The sequence below is a fragment of the Pelophylax lessonae genome (assembly GCF_965119305.1).
Source record: "Pelophylax lessonae genome assembly, chromosome: 6".
Classification (NCBI taxonomy): Eukaryota; Metazoa; Chordata; class Amphibia; order Anura; family Ranidae; genus Pelophylax; species Pelophylax lessonae.
Window position 1 is genome coordinate 99,586,129 of NC_138773.1, and position 20,049 is coordinate 99,606,177.

Sequence of the window (20,049 nt, forward strand, 5' to 3'; positions counted from 1 at the left end):
GTTACCATGGCACTCTTGGCTGCTTCTCTGATTAATGCTCACCTGTCAATTTAGGTGGACAGCCATGTCTTGGTAGGTTTGCAGTTGTGCCATACCCTTTCAATTTTTGAATTATGGATTGAACAGTGCTCTGTGAGATGTTCAAAGCTTGGGATATTTTTTTATAACCTAACCCTGCTTTAACCTTCTCCACAACTTTATCCCTGAACAGTTTGGTGTGTTCCTTGTTATTCATGATGCTGTTTCTTCACTAAGGTTCTCTAACAAACCTCTGATGGTTTCACAGAATAGCTGTATTTTTTTACTGAGAATAAATTACACACAGATGGACTCTATTAACTAATTAGGTGACTTCTGAAGGCAATTGGTTCCACTGGATTTTAGTTAGGGGTATCAGAGTAAAGGGGGCTGAATACAAATGCACGCCACTCTTTTCAGATATGTATTTGTAAAAAAAATTTGACAACTATTTATCATTTTCCTCTCACTTCAGAATTATGTGCCACTTTGTGTTGGTCTATCACATAAAATACCAATAAAATACATTTACATTTTTGGTTGTAACGTGACAAAATGTGAAAATTTTCAAGGGGTGTGAATACTTTTTCAATGCACTGTATTTCCAGTGTTGTTCTCATATACTATTTCAATTCTCAACTGAGCTTCTTTGATAAAACTCCCATTTTAATTTTGAACCAACTAGAACTGAGGACACATGGATTTATATGTGAGCACTCTTTAGACAATCGTGGACTGTTGTATATACATCTTCTGGAGGGGGGCTCCAATGGATTCCCTTCATTTGTAGGGATTTTTTCTCACTTTTTGTCTATGGGTCATGTGACAAAATTTTTCTAAAACAAGGTTACTCTCTCCAATGAGACACAAATGGCAAAAAAAAAACACCACCACTATATCATCCGCATGGGAGCAGCTGGAGTCCCTGCTGCAATCTAAAAAACACTGGAACAGGCATATATATATACGCATGGAACGGACTAATAATAAGATGTATGTAACACATGAAATTTATATCACTCTATAATAGTATTGTATGTACACATCAATACTAATATTATGTTCACTACTATTGTCATTCATAGAATTGGTGACTAATCCTTGAAAAAGGCCATACTTGGCCGAAACGCGTAGGATAACATGACAGACCCCTCTCTGAACACAGTTCCCTGCCTATGGAACAACAGAGAGAATAAAAGTCTGACAAAGTCACTCTTTTCACCTGTCACAAACTTTCATACTTTTCTCTCACCTTTCACCATGGGCCTTCACCCATATTACTAAATGCTCATTAATGGGTTTACCCATATAACTTGTCAATTTGTATTATATTGTAAATAGTTTAAATAAAGAGTTTACTTTTTACAAAAATCGTTTCACCTTGCCCTTAAAGTCCCAACCTCTGGGTTTGAGGCACCCAACAAACTTTGGCATTATATCACGGGATGGCGGCAAACAACAACTACCTGGGCCATACAGAGACAAAAAAAAACCTTTCCGGCAAAAAAAACAAACAAACAGGGGTTATAACCCTCCCACATTCTATCCAAAATGGAAAAAAAAGTGTTGCCTAAAGTTCTACTATAAAACAAAAACTGTCCTGAGTGTGCGAGGGACTGTACTGCTATATACACATGCAATGTCAATGTGTACATTAAATATCTTTTATAGAATATAGATGCATAAATTAGATAACATATGCATAAATCCTGGTTCAGTTAAAAAATATCTAAATCTTACAAGCAATATAAAAGCATGCTTAATAAACAGCAGGACCATCTGCTTTTAAAACAGAGCACATCCTCAAGCTGCCTCTTTGCTTCGTGTGATAACAATTTTTTGTTTCATTTTCTCAGTGGCGTCCCTTGTGATAAAAATAAATCATTTATAAGGAAATCTTCTAAGAAATAGGCAGGCTTAACATACCTATATCCATTGGATTCAAATTTCACTGTCACCAAAAAAAGATTCTAATTTGTTAATGCACTGTTTTACTTAGTGAAGCGGCAAACTCATTTTCTAGTCACCATCAAAGGTTTTCCTGATGAAGGCACTTTCAGCCCTTGCAAGAAGAGAGCACTAACTGCTAGAAGCATGGCTACAGGGGTGGTGTAATGTATATATTGTTTATTTTATGATTTAGATAGTTATGTGATATTTATTATGTGGGGTGGCTGTGGAACATTATTTATTAAGGCGCAAAGGGTAAGCTTGCCTACCAACTTTTCTAGTTGGGTTACCTTTGCCAGTGCTCATGCTGGTTTTTTGTGTTAATTATGTGTGTTGCATTGGCTATGTGCTTGTTGCAGTGAGCCCCTAAAGACTTGTATAAGGCCACCTCCTGATTGTTTCATGAAAAGGCTCTATGTTGTCTTGGCTGAGCAGTATTTTTCTGAACAATGTGTACATTTTACAGCATGTCAGTAAATGTTTTGTACCCAACCCCAGATTCGCATTGTTTCTCAGCAGTTTTATCTCCTCAGTCATATGTTTCTTTTTTCATGGACAACATCTCCTTTAATTGACAATATATCATTTTAATCTTCTAGAGTACGTTCTGCTGAGCCCCGATCCTGGGTTAGCCTTGGATGTGCACTTTTCATAGATAGAGGTGCTGTGTTTGTTGTATTTTGATACATTGTAGATCTATTTTGTAGTTGGAAATTAGCTGGATTACACTAAGATAAAAGGAAATGGAAAGATATATTGTAGAGGAGATTTTCTAAAACTGGTGCGCACAGAATCTGGTTCACCTGTGCATAGTTACCAATCAGCTACTAACTTCAGCTGGTTCAATTAAGCTTTGACAATAAAACCTGGAAGATGATTGGTTACTTTGCACAGCCGCATCAGATTCCATGTGCACCAGTTTTAGTAAATTTCCCAATGTATGTTTTTATTAATTTATTTCTATTTTATTGATCTGAAAATTACCAGTTAATTTGGAAATACCGTTGATCTGAAGTGGGCACAGCATGATAGTAAGCTGAATTCAAACCACAACTGATTGGCTGAGACGGCTAGGTAATGCACAAATGTTTTGTGGCAATGCATTAAAGTGGTTCTTAAGCCTAAAGGTATTTTACTTTAATGCATTCTATGCATTAGGGAGAAAAAATCTGTGTAACAGAATCTCCTCTGTGAGCCTATTCATGATCCAGCACTGTATATGAGAGCTGAGGCTCCCCTGGCTCTCTCCCTCCTCTCTGGCCATTGGCAATCAATCACTGTGATAGAGAGGAGAGGGGAGGGGAGGGGAGGGGAGGGGAGGGGGGGAGTCCTGAGCTGCCCAGTCTGTGTTAATGGGCGCAGACAAGATGGCTTAGGAGCAAGTACGCAAAGAGTGCCCCCATAACAAGCAGCTTCCTATGGGGGCACTCACCGAAGAGGAGGTGCCAGGAGTGCCAGCAGGGGACCCCAGAAAAAGAAGTTTGAGGCTGCTCTGTGCAAAACCATTGCACCAAGCATGTATGACATGTTTATTATTTTATATATAAAAAAATAACCTTTAGGATCACTTTAAACACTGTCCAGTGCTTTGTGTTGCCATTGATTGTGAATTGCATCCAAATGCACTTAGGCAGTGCAGTACAATGCACTTGTCTTGTGTGGTGATGCATCTGTGAAAAATATTGAATTTCCAGTTTATGTGTATTGCAGTGTGTTGGCAGGCCATGCGTTTCTGCAAAATACTAGCATGTCGCAGTTCCTAAACCATGCTGCACCAGCAAATGTTTTCCTTTATGTTTACTATAGTATTATAGTAGGCAAAAGTGTTAAAGCCTTTGTAGTTACTGGAACCTAAGCTCTTCCCCTTAATAAAGACATGGCTAGTTGGCTGCTTCCTTGTTTGAGGACCAGCATACTTAAAATTTTCCAAAAACTGGGTGTAATCACTGATCCAATCAAATTGTCCTTTGTTCCTAGCTGTGCCTCATCAGCTTGTTTAACACAAGAAATACATTTTTTATTCCATCATGAAACACATCTATGGAATATGTTTTATTTATACAGAAAAATACCAATTTTGCATACAATCTACTATTTTAGATACCTCAGTGGGACCTCATAGCCAGTCCAAAGTTGCTTCCACTTTAATTATTGTCTGATTTTGTGGTCATTTAATTCTATAGATATTTGCATTCTACACTGAATATTCAAATGAAAAATGCTCGCTCAATACCCTATTCGGGCAAAGCTGTATATATTTATGAGCAGTAGAGTGGGATTGCAACAGTTCTTCAGGTGGAAGTTCACCCTAGAACTACCTAATGAACATTTACCAGCTATATAACATATGTACCTTGATAAATGCATAGCATCATGTTTGAATTTTGTCCACAGTCCAGATGTCCAGCAATCAGCAATAAAAATGTTATTACCAGCAACACCCTGTAGTTTTAGGGGCAGCACAATGGCTAAGTAGATAGCACTTCCTCCCAGCAGTACTAGGGGTTGTGGGTTGGAATCACAACCACGGCACTACCTACACAGAGTTTGCATGTTCCCCCTGTGCCTGCATGGGTTTCCTCTCACATTCAAAAGACATGGAAGAAAGAGAATTGGCTCCTGTCTAAATTCACCCTACTATGCACATATATGAATGTGAGTTAGGGACCTTAGATTGTAAGCTCCTTGAGGGCAGAGACTGATGTGTTTTTACAATATACATACAGTATGTAAAGCACTGTGTAAACTGGCAGTGCCATATAAGAACCTGTAATAAATAAATAAAGCTCATGGTGTTGCTCAGCCCCCCTCATGTCATCCAAATCCTTTGGTTGGAAACTGCTTGCACATGCTTCCTCTGTGTTCTAAAGCTGTCATAGACATGGGTAGCATGAAGAAGACTGAGAGACACATTGATGTGCATGGGGTCCCTGGTAACAGCAGTTTCCAGTGCTGATAATTGGACATCCAGAGTAAGGACAAAATAAAATTGTAACTAGCAGACTCCTACATTGATTGAGTGGCACTGCCCCCTTAAGGACTGCTGGATTTTCACACTTTCAGGTACCCCTGGGTTACCATTAGCAACTTTGGCATTCAAATCTATCACTTTACTTCTTGGCTCAGTCAATAATTAGTCCAGGGGTATGTAGTTGTTTTGTATTTTATTTTATACATTAGGGATGGGAGAAGGGATTAGTAGGATACTCCAGATTAACTATGCACAAAGTTGGGAGGACATCTATCTGTTCATACAGCCAGGCTGTTGATCCACCTTGCCCCTTGTGGATTTAGGGTTAAGTCTCTTTCCAGATGACTTGATGAACTAAAATTATCTTCAGGACACTCTCCTAGTATCCTCTTTCTTGACCACTGACACCCGTTCTCTGACTATCCTACTCCGGGGTGGCCCCCCTCAGGTCAGGCACCTTGACACGATCCCCTGTACTCACAATACTGTTTTTCTAGGGTCTCCAGTGTCTCCCCCTCAGTCAGCTTTCCTGGCCCTCTAGGTTCAGCTGTGGCCCTCAGGACGACCTCCACTGCTACAGAGGAGGTAGCCGCCACCCTCCGGGACTCTGCTCACCAGCCAAAGACCCCGCAGCACATTTGCTCCTGGCTTTTATACAGTATCCCAGAATGCACAGAGACAGCCTGTCTCTGACAATCACCAGGAATGTATCAAAGCCTATGTATTTATTGGTCAGGTTTCCTCCTACTGCCCAACATGCCTCCTTATTGGACCAGTGTGAAACACTCTCTAGACTCAATTAATCTCATACTGAGCACACTGAGCAAACATCACTAACAGATCCTGCTCCCTGCTAGACAGAAAGCAATAGAGATTTGCCTTCTACTCCTCTGATAGGCAGACAGAGCCAAAAACGATACTCTTTCATTAGCACCTACCTAGGAGGGTGCTACAATTGCTAGACAACCTACAGAATTCAAACATGGTGCTAAGGTACATGTGTTATATGTCTATTTAGTGTTCATTGAGTAATCCTAGGATGAACTTTCATTTATTGTAAGCTATCCAAAGCCAGTTTTTTTTTTTTTTTTTTCATTGTCCCTGATGGTTCCATACACAAGACCTGTGGGAAGCTCTTAAGACCAAAGGCAGAGATAGATAGATAATGTAAACTGTCGCAAAGAATTATGGTCTCATTGGCGAGTCTCCATACTGTGCTGAACACCACTGAGCGCAGAACTCCAAAGACCAACCGGCCCCCTGCCTAGTCAATTCCTATGATTAAGTCTTCTCCTGAGCCACATATCTGCAGAAAAAGCCTAATTAAATATCTGAAAAAGATGAGGCTCTCAACAGTCTATGTACTGAGATAAAAACTTGTTAGGGAAGGAAGGATTCATAACAAGCCCCTCGGGAGGTAAAGAGTAAGCTCTGCTTCTAAAATGTCAAGAATCTTTTTTTTTTGCCGATGTTGTGAAAAGACATTTCAACACTGTCCCGTGTCTGCATTGTTAAGATCGCTTTGTATTTTAAAATCCTCCAGAAGACCTACTGGTTCCCAATGTTTACAGCCAAAGACATTTCTTTCATGTTATTTTTCCTGAGAACTGCATCATCTCTCATTTTGATGTGCACGTAATGGTTATCGCATTGTATATACCAACAATTAGTGTTCTCAGAGGTACTGCTGATTCCGCAAACCAAGATTACAAATGGCATCCTTTCTGTATTGGCGGTTCCTACCAGTAATAATGCAATCCTAACATTACTGTTTCCTGCATGTGAAGAACAAGTGTTGAAGCTCTGCTTTCTGCTTAACAGAATGAAGAATGTGTTACGGTATCCAAAAGTGCTACTAAACACACGCTGTTTAACCTACATTGTCGCTTCTATTTCTGTATGGGGATGATAGCAATATCATTTTTTAATTAAAAAAAATTTATGTACCTTTTTCCTGATCGATATATAGCTGTCACATGACCCAGCTCTTTCCTAGCCTGTCTGCAGGGAAACATGAGCAGGAGGAGATTCTAGTCCTCTGCTGCTGGTCACGTGTTAAAAAAAAAAAAACAGCCTTTGGAATACAGAGTAGAAAGAAATAATTAATATCAATAAATGGTTTTAAATTATCATACAAATATATATTTCTAAATAAATCTTTATTATTTTTTGGCAATAACATGGTCGGGGCAGATTTCTGCTAGTCATAGACTGGGTCACTCCCCTCCAGCCTGTGTCTTAGAATAAGAATGAGGTAAAGCCTCCAATAAACTACATGTAATATCCCGCCTCCATTGTGTTAACTGGTTAGTGGTCATGGAGGAGGACTGAATGAGTGGGCTGTCATTTACCACTGTGTATACACCCACATTTATGACTCTATAGTCACATGGGCTGCTCAGATGTGAGAGGGAGGAAATGCTCAGCATAGGAACTCACTGAAAACTGAGCATGTACAGAGTTGCCACCGCAGTTGCAAAATCCCTAGCTGAATTGGGGACATTGACAGAAAGGGGAGAAAGAGAGCAATAAGATCAACCAGGTTGTTTGCAGATTACAGGAAACACATCTCATAGTGACTGAGTGATTATAAACAATATGTAATACAGCACTTATTGGTAGTTTTGTATATTGTGAGATTAGTATCATTAATGTCAGTGCAAGTCTATCAGTCACATATGACTGAGTGACAGAAATGCACTCCCTGAGGTGGTGGAGATTTTCTTGCAGATACTGTTGGGGGAGGGGGAGGCTTTTCAACTGTAGTCACATACAGTGCTTGTGATTTAATTTTTTGTATTCACCACCAAAATGTAATACTGGGTGGGTATGTGACCACGTCCCAGGCCCAAGTAATGCCACATGTGATAGGAGGATATGGAGGATCTAAAAAGGGCCAAAGTTGATGATGTCACAAATGACAAAACTAGTTGAGTGGAACGAAGAAATTGTGCATATGGGAGGTGCTGCCTAGGACTGCCTGGAGGGGATTGTACATTCTGTCTCTGTGAGCAGGGAGAGTATGAACTACATCAGCCCTTGAGAGATGTTTTCTTGCAGTCACTAGATGATCCAAATGTTTTTTAAACACGTGAGTGTAATCTTTATTTTTATAATAAAGCTGTTGCATATTATGGAGAGCACTATGGTTTTCTTTTATCTTTTCTGAGTTCATCATTATACTGGGAGATCTCTGCATTGAGTGAGCTGAATTTGTCTATGGAGTTAGCCCTATCCTGACTTTAAAGGAGGCATGCCCTACATGATGTTTTGATACAAAGATCTATTTAAGAAGGTGAGAGCGTGCCCACTGGGGAAGATGGAGGTCACAAGTGTTTTAGCACCAGTGTATATTTTGGTCACATATCGCACAAAGATATTAGAAGATACAATTTCTGGACACTGTCACTTGTTTGCAATATATTGCAAAGCTCATATACTGAAGGAAGAAAACGCTGCTCCAGGTGTGTGATGGTAGCTTAGAGGTGGAATATCCCATAGAGTCCTACCCGCGGCGCGCCTCCGTGGAAAGGCGAACAAGTGGAGTTGGAGGCAGAACAACCTTGGGAAAAACAGTATCTATGAGTACCGGGAAGCTTGCCGGGGGTCTGCCCAGGAAGGGGGACCGCTCCAGTGGAGTGTCAGTATATGTGAAACACATCTACGTGACCCTATGTTGGTGTCTTTGGTGTCATCACTTTGTCATCACTTTGGGAATTAAAGGCAATTGGAATTCCTGGATGTGCGGTCGTTTCTTTTCTTACATATTGCCAAGCTTTTGATTATCTTTGTTCATGTGATGATTTGTTATTTTGTTTTTTATTTTTACACTAATGTGATACACAGTTCCTTGATTTATTTCAGTAGGTGATATACAGTAGATGCATGGGAATGTAATACATGATTCGATGCACTAGATAGGATTCATTCATTTGTGGCATAGGGTGGCATATGTTATTAATACATGTAGCACTGCCCTCTAGAGGATTGCTGAGAATCACACTTTCTGGATTCCCCTGGGTTACCCGTAGCAACAGTCTGTGGAAATGTATCACTTTAAGCTCTTGGCTCAGACAATGAACAGTCCAGGGGATTTGGTTTTTGTGTTTTATTTAGAACTGGGATAGGAGAAGGCATGAGTGGGATACTCCAACTATGAACTATGCACAATTCTGAGGACAACTGACTGTAGTGTATGGGGCAAGGCCGCTGCTTCACATTGCCACTGAAGTGAAGATAGAAAGTATGATCCTGTTTACGTTACTCTTCAGGGTCTAACTTGGCACCCCCTTTCTCACTTGCTGTGTGCGAAACTTCTGTCCACTGACACTCCACTGGAGCAGTCCCCCTTCCTGGGCAGACCCCTGGCAAGCTTCCCGGTACTCAGACACTGTTTTTCCCAAGGTTGCTCTGCCTTCAACTCCACTTGTCCGTTTTCCTGGACCTCCTGGCTCAGCTCCACACTCCTGGTAAACTAGGCCGACCGCCTGCAACCACCTTCCACAGCAAACAGGAGGAAAGACAGCCTTCACCCTCCTCCTCCTGTGACCTGGCTTCCCACCCAAAGACACCCTGACACATGTGCCTTTGGCTTTTATAACTTTTCCCAGGATGCACCACTGTTTGTGCCAAACCACTGGGATAGTTACAAAGTCTGTGTGTCACTGGCTGGGTTTCCCCCACTGTCTAACAGGCTCTCCTATTGGATACCATGGGGACACTCCCTCAGCCCAGATGAATCACACTTGGACACATGCAACAGGCCTAACTACTTGATCAGGCTCCCCTGATAAGCAGATGGAGAAGACTATGATTTGCCTGCTGCTCCCCTGTTAAACAGCCAGAGCAAACTATTCTCCTTCCTAGCACCTATTTAGGAGGGTGCTACATCCACATACTGTCATAAAAGCGTAATGGATGCTGCCTTTACTGAACTCTCCTTTGAGAATGCTAGTTTCCTGGCTGTCATTCTAATATTCTGTAAAAGGCACTAACCTTGAACCAGTACAGCGATAAATAGTTCTGACATTTTTCTTGCCTTCATTTACAGCATGCTCTATCTCTGTCTGGTTTTTTTGCTGTTTGTGTCTCACTGGGGGGGGGGGGGGGGGGGGGTTTCACGTCCTGGCCAAGAGACACAATAGGAAGTAAGAGGAAATCTCTCCCTCATGCAAAGGGAAAACCTCCTAAGAGACAGTTGTCACAGGAATACGTGTTCCCATTGGAAGCTTTGCCCTCACTTCCTGTTCTTGTGCCAATTTTGGGTCTCCTTTACTTTCTGTCTCAGTGACAATGTCTACCAGGGCAAATAGTTGGGGTGAATCTCCTTGATCAGAACACAAATAACAAAAAAAAAAAACCTGACAGAGGTTGTAAAAATCCCCTGTTATATATATATAAAAAAAAAAACACTTCTTTAAATATGCTTTAGGTATTTTCCAGGAATTACAAAAAAAAAAATACCCTTGAAGTAGGCCCCCCACACTGCAAGGGTTAAAAGAGAAGTATGGCCAAAGCTTTTTTTGGCTATACTTCTTCTATTAATCACAGGAAAGCAGTTCATTCTGCATTCCTATGACCTCTTTTCAACTGACAGCGGGCTAAAACCTACTGTCGGCTGACATTGCTTAGCTGGTCCAGGCTCCTCAAATGGTCAGGATCTGCCCAGAAGCCTGGACTGACAGAGGGCTCAGCCTCTCAATGATCTGCTGAGAGCCCAAGCCAGCCCCTTCCACCCCCTCCACAGCCCAGCACTCCAGTAAATGCTGGAGGGAACAGCAGAGAGCCACTGGCTGACAGTCACGTCTCTCTGCTTAGAGCAGAGGGAGAGAACTGAGTGATCAGTGGTTTTTGATCGCTCAGTTCTCACTGCCAATGAGGCCAGTGGGAGACAGCTGCAGCATCAGATCGATGCTGTATGAGTATGCTGGTTGCTGTGTGAGCTAGGTGAGTATAAATGCTTTTTTTTTTTTTTTTTTTTTAAATGCTGAACTTCTCTTTTAAATGCTAGTTAACTCTAGGGGTGGAGAAAAAAGGTGTAATACCTGCATTACATCTCTGCTCTGGCTTGTGGGCAGTCCCTCGCTGTACCCAAGTCCAATGCAGGACTATTGTCCCTGCATTGTACTTGATGTAGTCATTGTGTGCCATATAGAAGAAGTTTTGGGGAATGGATGCATAAATGGAGGGAGCAAGGAGGTAAGGTAAGTAATACAGCTTATTCTTCATCCCCTAGAGTCAACTAGCATTTAACCCTTTTTGGGAAGGCGCACTGCAAGCGTAATTATCTCTTTCTAAATTCAAGGGTAGGGCTCTACGCAAGTGTTACAGTAGTAGCTGAAAATATTTGAGGGTTTTCCCTTTTGGTAATACTGAGGATGGACTTTTTTTTGAAGTTTAAGCCTGGCTATCAACTGATTCTACTTTCATTACATAGATTGATGAAAGCAAAGGCAAACCTCGCTGCTAGGACAGGCTATTGATTTCTTTAAACACCTGCCTCAATTAGTGCTGAAACTGTCTGTGATATACAGTATCTAGAATAGCTTTCTTTTCCTTAACTCCAGCAAGGAAGGAAAGAAAAATCTATTTTGCATATTACTGCTTTGAGCTGATTATTCTGACTTATCTTTGTTTTTAATGTTTCCCTAAATTAGCCTCGAAATGCTTTTCATTAGTCTCATTGACTGCGTCTGGTGTAATAACAAACCGTGTGTTCTGTTCCTAAATGGCTCCACAGTAAACACATACGCCGCATGTCCTTATCCCACTTCAGCTCTGCATAGAACAACTCCTACATGGCAGACAGAAAACCACAGACACAAACATCAGACCACAGCTTGGCTCTTGGGCTTCAAACGTTTTATCCACACTTAGGTGTTCTTATTTCTACTACCTTATACTATACGCCAAGCAGCCATAACTTTATGACTACCCCCTTTTGCCACCAAAACATCCCTGACTCATCAAGGCATGCACACCTCTGAAGGTAGGCTGTGGCATCTGGCACCAAGATATTTGTAGCAGATCCTAATAGTCCCGTAAGTTGTAAGGTGGGGCCTATATGGATCAGATCAGTTTTTACAGCACATCCTACAGATGCTGGCTTGGAGTGAGGTCTGGAGAATTTGAAAGGCCAAGTCAACACCTAAAACTCATTGTTGTGTCCCTCAAACAATTTTTGCAGAGTGGCAGGGTGCATTATCCATTGCCATCAGGGAATACTGTTTCCATTAAGGGGTGCACTTGGTCAGCAACAATGTTTAGGTAGGAAGCGAGCATCAAAGTAACATCCACAAAGATCCTAGGACCTAAGATTTCCCAGTAGAACATTACCCAAAGCATCACCCTGCCTCTGCTGGCTTGCCTTCTTTCCACAAAAAGAGAAAGAGGCACCTCTAAGTGTGGACTGTAAAGCACATTTATTTAATAAAAATATGCACTCACATCTGTGCGTATAAAAGCAAGTGAAAGGACCCTGCTGGAAACTCCAAGACTGCGAGGAGAAGCGATCATCCGGTCTGTGCTGACATCCCGCGGGGACTGTACTCCTCTTCATCGTTGCCGGCAATGACAGCGGAGCAGGAGCGAGAGCGAGGCTCTGAAGTCCGTGGATGGAAAACGAGGCTTGGTCAGCGGTAGCATGTGGATGACGTCACTAAGAATGTGACGCGTTTCTGAGCGTGCGTGCTGCCGAGGGGCAGGCAGCCGCACTCCTTCTTCACAGCAATAGCCCTGGCTTATCGGTTTCTGGACGGCTGCCCTATATGTTGGACTTTTTTTTTCCCCCCCACCTCCCTCCCTTCTTTTTAAGACTTTTATGGACCCTTTATAGACTTTGTCCTACTGTGTGGCTCATGCGCCTGTCATATGTTTTTTATCTTGCCTTCTTTCCATACTGGATGCATCTCTTTCCCAGGTAAGCGACACACACACACACACTCCACAATCCAGTTCTGATACCCACATGCCCATTGTAGGCACTTTTGGCTGTGGACACGGGTCAGCATGGACACCCTGACTGGTCTGTGATTATACAGTCCCATACACAACAAACTGTGATGCCAATTTTTCTGCTTTCAACACCTCATATTCAGGGACAACTTGCTGCATAAAATACCCCAATGACTTTCAGATGCCATTGTAACAAGATAATCAATGTTATTCACGTAATCTGTTAATGGTCATAAAGGTATGAATGATTAGTGTACAACTTCCTGGGTGTTATGGGACCGTCCACCTAAAACTGATATTTCAGTTCCTAATAGAAGCTGGTGAGTTAAAACCTAAGTTTAGTTTTTTTTTTTTTTATTTAATTAGCAGCACACCGGATGGTACTTCCATTCAATGAGAAGTGTCCCTTGTGCTGGTGGCTGCTCTCTTAGGTGAAATCTTCAGTCCTCTGCCTTCCACTCATCTCCCTTGCAGTGGTGATCTTCCCTTGCTGCAGAGGTTAATACGACCAGCTGGACCTGTCATAGGCACTCGTTAAGAGTGCTGACTATGTCTACCCCTCCCCCTCTTCCATTCCATAGAAACTATGGTTTAGCTTCCATCAATGGAAAGCATTCTATGAATGGAGGATGGAAGTATGAATGAAAGGTCTGCCTCCTCCATTCATAGAGTGCCTTTTCATTTCATTAAAGTGCCAATCGTATACAATGAGAAATGTCTCTTGTGCTGGTGACTGCTGTCTTTGCTGATATAGTCAGTCCTCTGTCTCACCCCCCCCCCCCCCACACCCCCCACAGTGGTAATCTACTGGTGCTGTGGAGGTATGGAGGGGGGGAGGCAGAGGACTAAAGATATCAACTAAGACAGCAGTCACCAGTACATGTGATACTTCCCATTTTGAATCTTGTGCCTAAATTTAGGCTTTAAACCCCCATCGTACTCTGGTATGCTATTGTTGAGTTTCTGGGTCTGCAAACCTGCTGTGGCCCTTTGGACAGAATCTCACCTTTCCTTTTGTATTTTCCATTTACTTTAAATTATTGAGAAAACGACAGGATGAATTGGCTCAATACAACATTAGCAGAAACACCGAAAACTCCAGGCGAACAGTGACAGAGTTGTGGATTTTGGCAAAAATATCTAAGTGTTGCCGTACCCAAGGGTGTAGGAACCCACACAAATCTGGGGGGGACAGCATTTTTACTCGCCAGGTATATGCTTTTCCAGTAAACTGCGAGAGAGAGAGTGTGTGTGTGTGTGCAATACAATTAATTCATCGAATTTGTTTATTATATCCCACATAACCCACATAGCATTAATAAAAATTAACCCACATAGCATTAATAAAAATTAACCCACCTGGCATTAATAAAAATTAACCCCCAAATTAATCCCATGGCATTAATAAAAATTAGTGCTGGTGCTGCTGCTTGGCTTGCTGGCTGGGCTGGCATATGCTTGCTGCCAGTGCCTTGCCTTGCGCTGCCGCCGGAACCTCCTCACTGTCCGGTCCCAGTCCCCGACACACAGTGGACAGACTGCTAGGTAATCAGTCAGTACTGTCCATGTGACGCCACTCCCGCATGCGCTTTAGGCCTGGCCGCCTAGGCTGGGTGCTTGGTGCGCGCCGCGCACTCTCCCTATGCTGGTGAGACGTCTTGCATGATGCCACTCCGCTGTGCACGCCCCCCTCCACCCGCCTGCCAGCCTGTGTTTGTAGGACAGAACAGGACCCCCCAGGGCAAGACAGGACCCCCCAAAGACAGGAAAGGACCCCTCAGGATAAGACAGGACCCCCCAAAGGAACAGGACCCCCAAGGACAGGACAGGACCCCCCAAGGACAGGACAGGACCCCCCAAGGAACAGGAAAGGACCCCCCAAGGAACAGGAAAGGACCCCCAATGATTGCAGAGTGCCAGCCACAGCATTGCCCCTAATGATTGCAGAGTGCCAGCCACAGCATTGCCCCCAATGATTGCAGAGTGCCAGCCACACATTGCCCCCAATGATTGCAGAGTGCCAGCCACACATTGCCCCCAATGATTGCAGAGTGCCAGCCACACATTGCCCCCAATTGCAGAGTGCCAGCCACACAATGCCCCCAATGATTGCAGAGTGCCAGCCACACATTGCCCCCAATGATTGCAGAGTGCCAGCCACACATTGCCCCCAATGATTGTAGAGTGCCAGAACACAGCATTGCCCCCAATGATTGCAGAGTGCCAGCCACACATTTCCCCCAATGATTGCAGAGTGCCAGAACACAGCATTGCCCCCAATGATTGCAGAGTGCCAGCCACACATTGCCCCCAATTGCAGAGTGCCAGCCACACATTGCCCCCAATGATTGCAGAGTGCCAGCCACACATTACCCCCAATGATTGCAGAGTTCCAGCCACACATTGCCCCCAATGATTGCAGAGTGCCAGCCATACATTGCCCCCAATGATTGCAGAGTGCCAGCCACAGCATTGCCCCCAATGATTGCAGAGTGCCAGCCACACATTGCCCCCAATGATTGCAGAGTGCCAGCGATCCCCCCGCACTTACCTCTCTCGCAGCTTCTCTTCAGTCCCCGGCTCCATGCGTCTCCGAGTCTTCAGTCCTCCCGCGGCGCCTCCTCCTCGTCCAATGGCACGGTGTTTGCCTTTCGGCCAATCAGGAAGTGGGAGGACCCGCTCCCTGATTGGCCGGGAGGAGGATCCGTGTGACAATAGCGAATTCTCATTCGCTATTGTCACAGAATGGGCGGGTCGGGCGCACTGCTGCTCCCTGGCCGCCACGTCTGCGGCTGCGCGGTCCGAGCGCGGTACATTCAATTGTACTGCGCTCGGACGCGCCACGGCTAAACTGGGGGGAATTTCAGCATACCCGTCCCCCCCGCATTATTTCCTGGGGGGGATGTGTCCCCCCCGTCCCCCCCGGTTCCTACGCCCATGGCCGTACCTAAGGCATATAAGAAGCAAGGGGTTGACTGCACCAGGATCCACCTATATAACTAATTTACTGAGTTTTTATCCAATAACTATTTTTTTATTATTTGACTGTCCCTTTGAAGTGTATCTATACCTAAAAACAAGAATGTAATATACTGCAGCTTTCAATTCCTTGCACGTGACAGCTGCATTTGTTTCATTTTTTCTGTATTTTTTTACTTTATTTTTACTTAGTGATCATGCTAATAATACACTTCCTGCTCTAGGCTTACAATACTCAGTTTTTATGCACTTATTGAACAGATATGTAGTGCTACCCCCAAAGGGGTCACTGGTAATAGTTGGTTCTTCCCAAATAGTACAGAGGCTGCCCACCACCACAAGCACAAGTCCATGCACTCCAGCTCAAATAACTCAGTCTTGGGGATGTCTTCTTGGAATGTATTGCTTGCCGAGACGAGGTGTTTAACTCGCAGGCCAGTCCCGTCCGGTGGGGCTATGTACCGGCCGACCTAGTGCGGAGCTGAGGTCTCCGTACGTTCGCTGGCCAAACTGGGATGACCACTGGATCTAGATTATCCAGCCTGTCTCCCAGTCCGGCAGTTGATTGTAGATCACACAGGAAAAACCAGGAGAAAAAAAAATCTTTCTAAAAAGAAAAAATTGCCAGGACCAGAAATCCCAGCAAGGAACTAGGTCCTTACTCCTGACCAGGCAGAACAAAACGAAGTACCTATAGCAGTGAGGGGGAGTATACCTCCTGGGACTGCCTATAGGCGTAGTTAAGTTCTTTCTCTGTCTATTGTCCTACTCCTTTAGGGGGCTGTATAACCCAATAGTCAAGAAGATCAGGAGCTGTGTCCGTCAATGAAAGAAAGAGAAAGTACTTTTACTGTTTCCTAGACCTAAATGAGCAGAATGTCCTGATTTCCCAGAGCTGGGCTTTGAAGATACAAAAATTAACTTTTTTTTTTCCTGAAGGCTGTAGTATGCTGATCCTACTTCCCATTCACCTTCACTGAAACAAACATGCCTGTTCAGATTATGTATATGTAATATTTATATTTGTAAGGTCTTCTGTATGGACTCCCTCAAATGTCTATGGCCAGCTCAGATGAGCATCCAAGAATATCAGAATATGAGCTTAGGCCGTCCATCATAAATACAGCAACATCTTCAATCATTTCTCAAGGGGAACAAATACCATTAGCCAGTTCCTTGTATAGGACAATAGAAATGGAATTTGACCTGCAAATAACATCTTACGTCCCTGGAGCCTGCATTGCTCCCAGCTGACACTCTGTGATAAATGGAAGAAATATTTTTCATGCCTAATATTATAAGGCATTTAGATCTGACTGTAACATTCATTATCTTTCCAAAAAAAGGACTTCACACGTTCTTTCCTTACAGCCTGTGGCCAAAGAAGGAAATAGCATGCTTATAGTGAAACTCAAATGATTCTGTGGAATAAGTCACTTACAGTAGAGCAGACAACTATGGTTCATCCATACAGCAAAATATGACAGTAAGGTTTGATATAAATGGGACGTTTGAAAACCTCTCCTAAACGCTGGAACTTGACAGCTAGTAACCGACGGTTAAAAACGTCCGTTTTGCCACGTTCACATGCTGCGTTTATGCGCCTTTAACTGCGTTTGCATTTAGAAGCGTTTTTACATTGTAAACTGGTCAGAAATGTATCCCCATTAAAAACACCTATTACCGCGTTACCGCGTTTAGACACGTTTGCACGATGTTACAAGCATTTGGCATTTCAAGTGCCAATAAACTTCCGTTTGAACGCATTTTTTTGCTTTAAAAAAAATGCCACTAAACTCAACTGCCTCTAAACAACTTAAAACGTCTCAGTGTACATGGACAGATAAGATAACAAAGAAGAGATTTCAGGGGCTGCCGAAAACAACGCCCAACTGCTCCTAACCGCCAATTTATCAGCAGCAGTGTACATGAGGCCTAAAGGGGTCATTTACTAAAGCTGAAGAGAGCAAAATCTGGTGCAGCTGTGCATGGTAGCCAATCAGCTTCTAACTTCAGCTTGTTCAATTATGTTTTGAGAAAAAAAAAAAAAAACTGAAATCTGACTGGTTTCTATGCAGAGCTGCACTAGAATTTGCACTCTCCAGTTTTAAGGCCCGTACACACAAGTGGAAAACCGATCTGCCGATTTTCGGCTTGTTAGTATGATGCTTCCGACAACGGACTCCGACTTTTCGGACTAAACAATCCTGGTGTGCAGGCTATATAATTTTTGTCGACCGTCAAAACACGTCCGATTTTCATCTCATTAGTACAGATTTCGATGGGGAAAAATCTTATGAGCAAGACTAGGCATGCTCAGAGATGAAAGAACACAAAGAAAGCAATCCAACACATGACATCACTTCTGAAGTAGAATTCTGTCGTGTGAGAAAATTTGTGTGCAGTCTAGAGCACATTCCAACCAACAGACACCACTCTGGACAAAAGACGGACGACCGGTCGGCGTAAATTAGTTGCGTGTGTACTAGGCTTTAGTATATCAACCCCTAAGTATACTGGGGTTTGCATGTCCAAGAGCCAGCAAGAGCCACTTTTCTTGTCTGGAGTGAAAGACTGTAGTTGTGATCTATTTGGCTAGTATAGACAAAATGGTCAAAATCCATACAGCCAATAATTTCAGTATTGAAATACAAGGCCAAATCTATTAAAGGAATAAAAGAAATCACAATTTTTAATATAAAACTTTTTTCCAGTAAACATCCAAAAATAATATTGATTTATATGTTTCATTAGGTGACCAAAATATTGATATACTGTATTAAATTAAGTAATAAAAGTGGAGAATGATATATATGTTTTTGAACCTAAGAACGATTGTGAGAAAAAGTTATTTTGAGATACAATCTGTATTATCATGTCTAGAACGCCAAAACTGCATCAAAAATTCTCATCACTGGAACTCAACATTATATATCTTTAATGCCTCTGCACTTAAAAAGTTGCAACTCTAACTAAGTGCAGAAAAAACTAATATAACCAATGCGTATGTATGCACGAATGTTCAATCTTAGAGATACCGAGCAGGTCATTGGAGCTAGCACATGACAACAATTGTGGATATAGCAGTTCTGGAAAACAGCAGCATGGACATATTACCAGTCATGATATGCCTCTGCACACTCTAAAGCAGGGGTCTCCAAACTTTCAAAGGGCCAGACTACTGCCCTTCAGAATTTTGGGCGGCCAGACTGCGGCCATCGGGAGTAAAAAAGGTCCCTACATCAGTGGGAAAAAAATAATGCCCCATCGTTGGTGTCATTGGGAGAAATGGTGCCCCATCATTTATGTCCTTGGGCCCCATCATTAGTGTCATTGGGAGAAATCGTGCCCTATCATTGGTATGATTGGGAGAAATTGTGCCCTATCACTGGTGTCATTGGGAGAAATCGTGCCCCATCATTGATATCATTGGGAGAAATTGTGCCCCATCATTGGTGTCACTGGGAGAAATTGTGCCCCATTATTGGTGTCATTAGGGGAAATTGTGCCCCATCATTGATGTCATTGTGAGAAATTGTGCCCCCTCATTGATTTCATTGGGAGAAATTGTGCCTTACTACTGGTGTCATTGGGAGGAACTGTGTCCCATTATTGGTGTCATTGGGCCCCATTATTGGTGTCATTGGGAGAAATTGCGCCCCATCATTGGTATCATTGGAGGAAATTATGCCCCATCATTGGTGTCACTGGGAGAAATTGTGCCCCAATATTGGTGTCATTAGGGGAAATTGTGCCCCATCATTGATGTCATTGGGACAAATTGTGCCTTATTACTGGTGTCATTGGGAGGAACTGTGTCCCATTATTGGTGTCATTGGGCCCCATTGTTAATGTAATTTGGAGAAATTGTGCCTTATCATTGGGGGGGGGGGGTGGAAGGAATAGTGCCCCCCATCATTGGTGTCATTGTGAGGAATTATGCCACTTTTTTGGTGTCATTGTGAGGAAATATGCTCCTTCATTGGTGTCAGTGGGGGGGGGGGGGGGCAAGTAAAGGGACACAAGCTGGAGACCACTGCTCTAAAGCAACAACAGTTTCAATGCATATTCTGCAAATTATACTTTTCATTGGCAAATAGAGAAAATTGCAAGCTTTCGAGATACAGAAGATCGAGTCTGCAGCCTCGACTTCAGCTGTCTTAAAGCTGGCAGTTACA

The 20,049-nt window shown here is 43.0% G+C and overlaps 1 protein-coding gene across 1 annotated transcript in view; it reads right to left on the reverse strand.

The window, feature by feature from the left end:
• FAM20C (FAM20C golgi associated secretory pathway kinase) overlaps positions 1 to 20,049 on the reverse strand; it is a 303,400-nt gene that overhangs the window by 55,437 nt on the left and 227,914 nt on the right. The gene's annotated exons all lie outside the window — the stretch shown is intronic.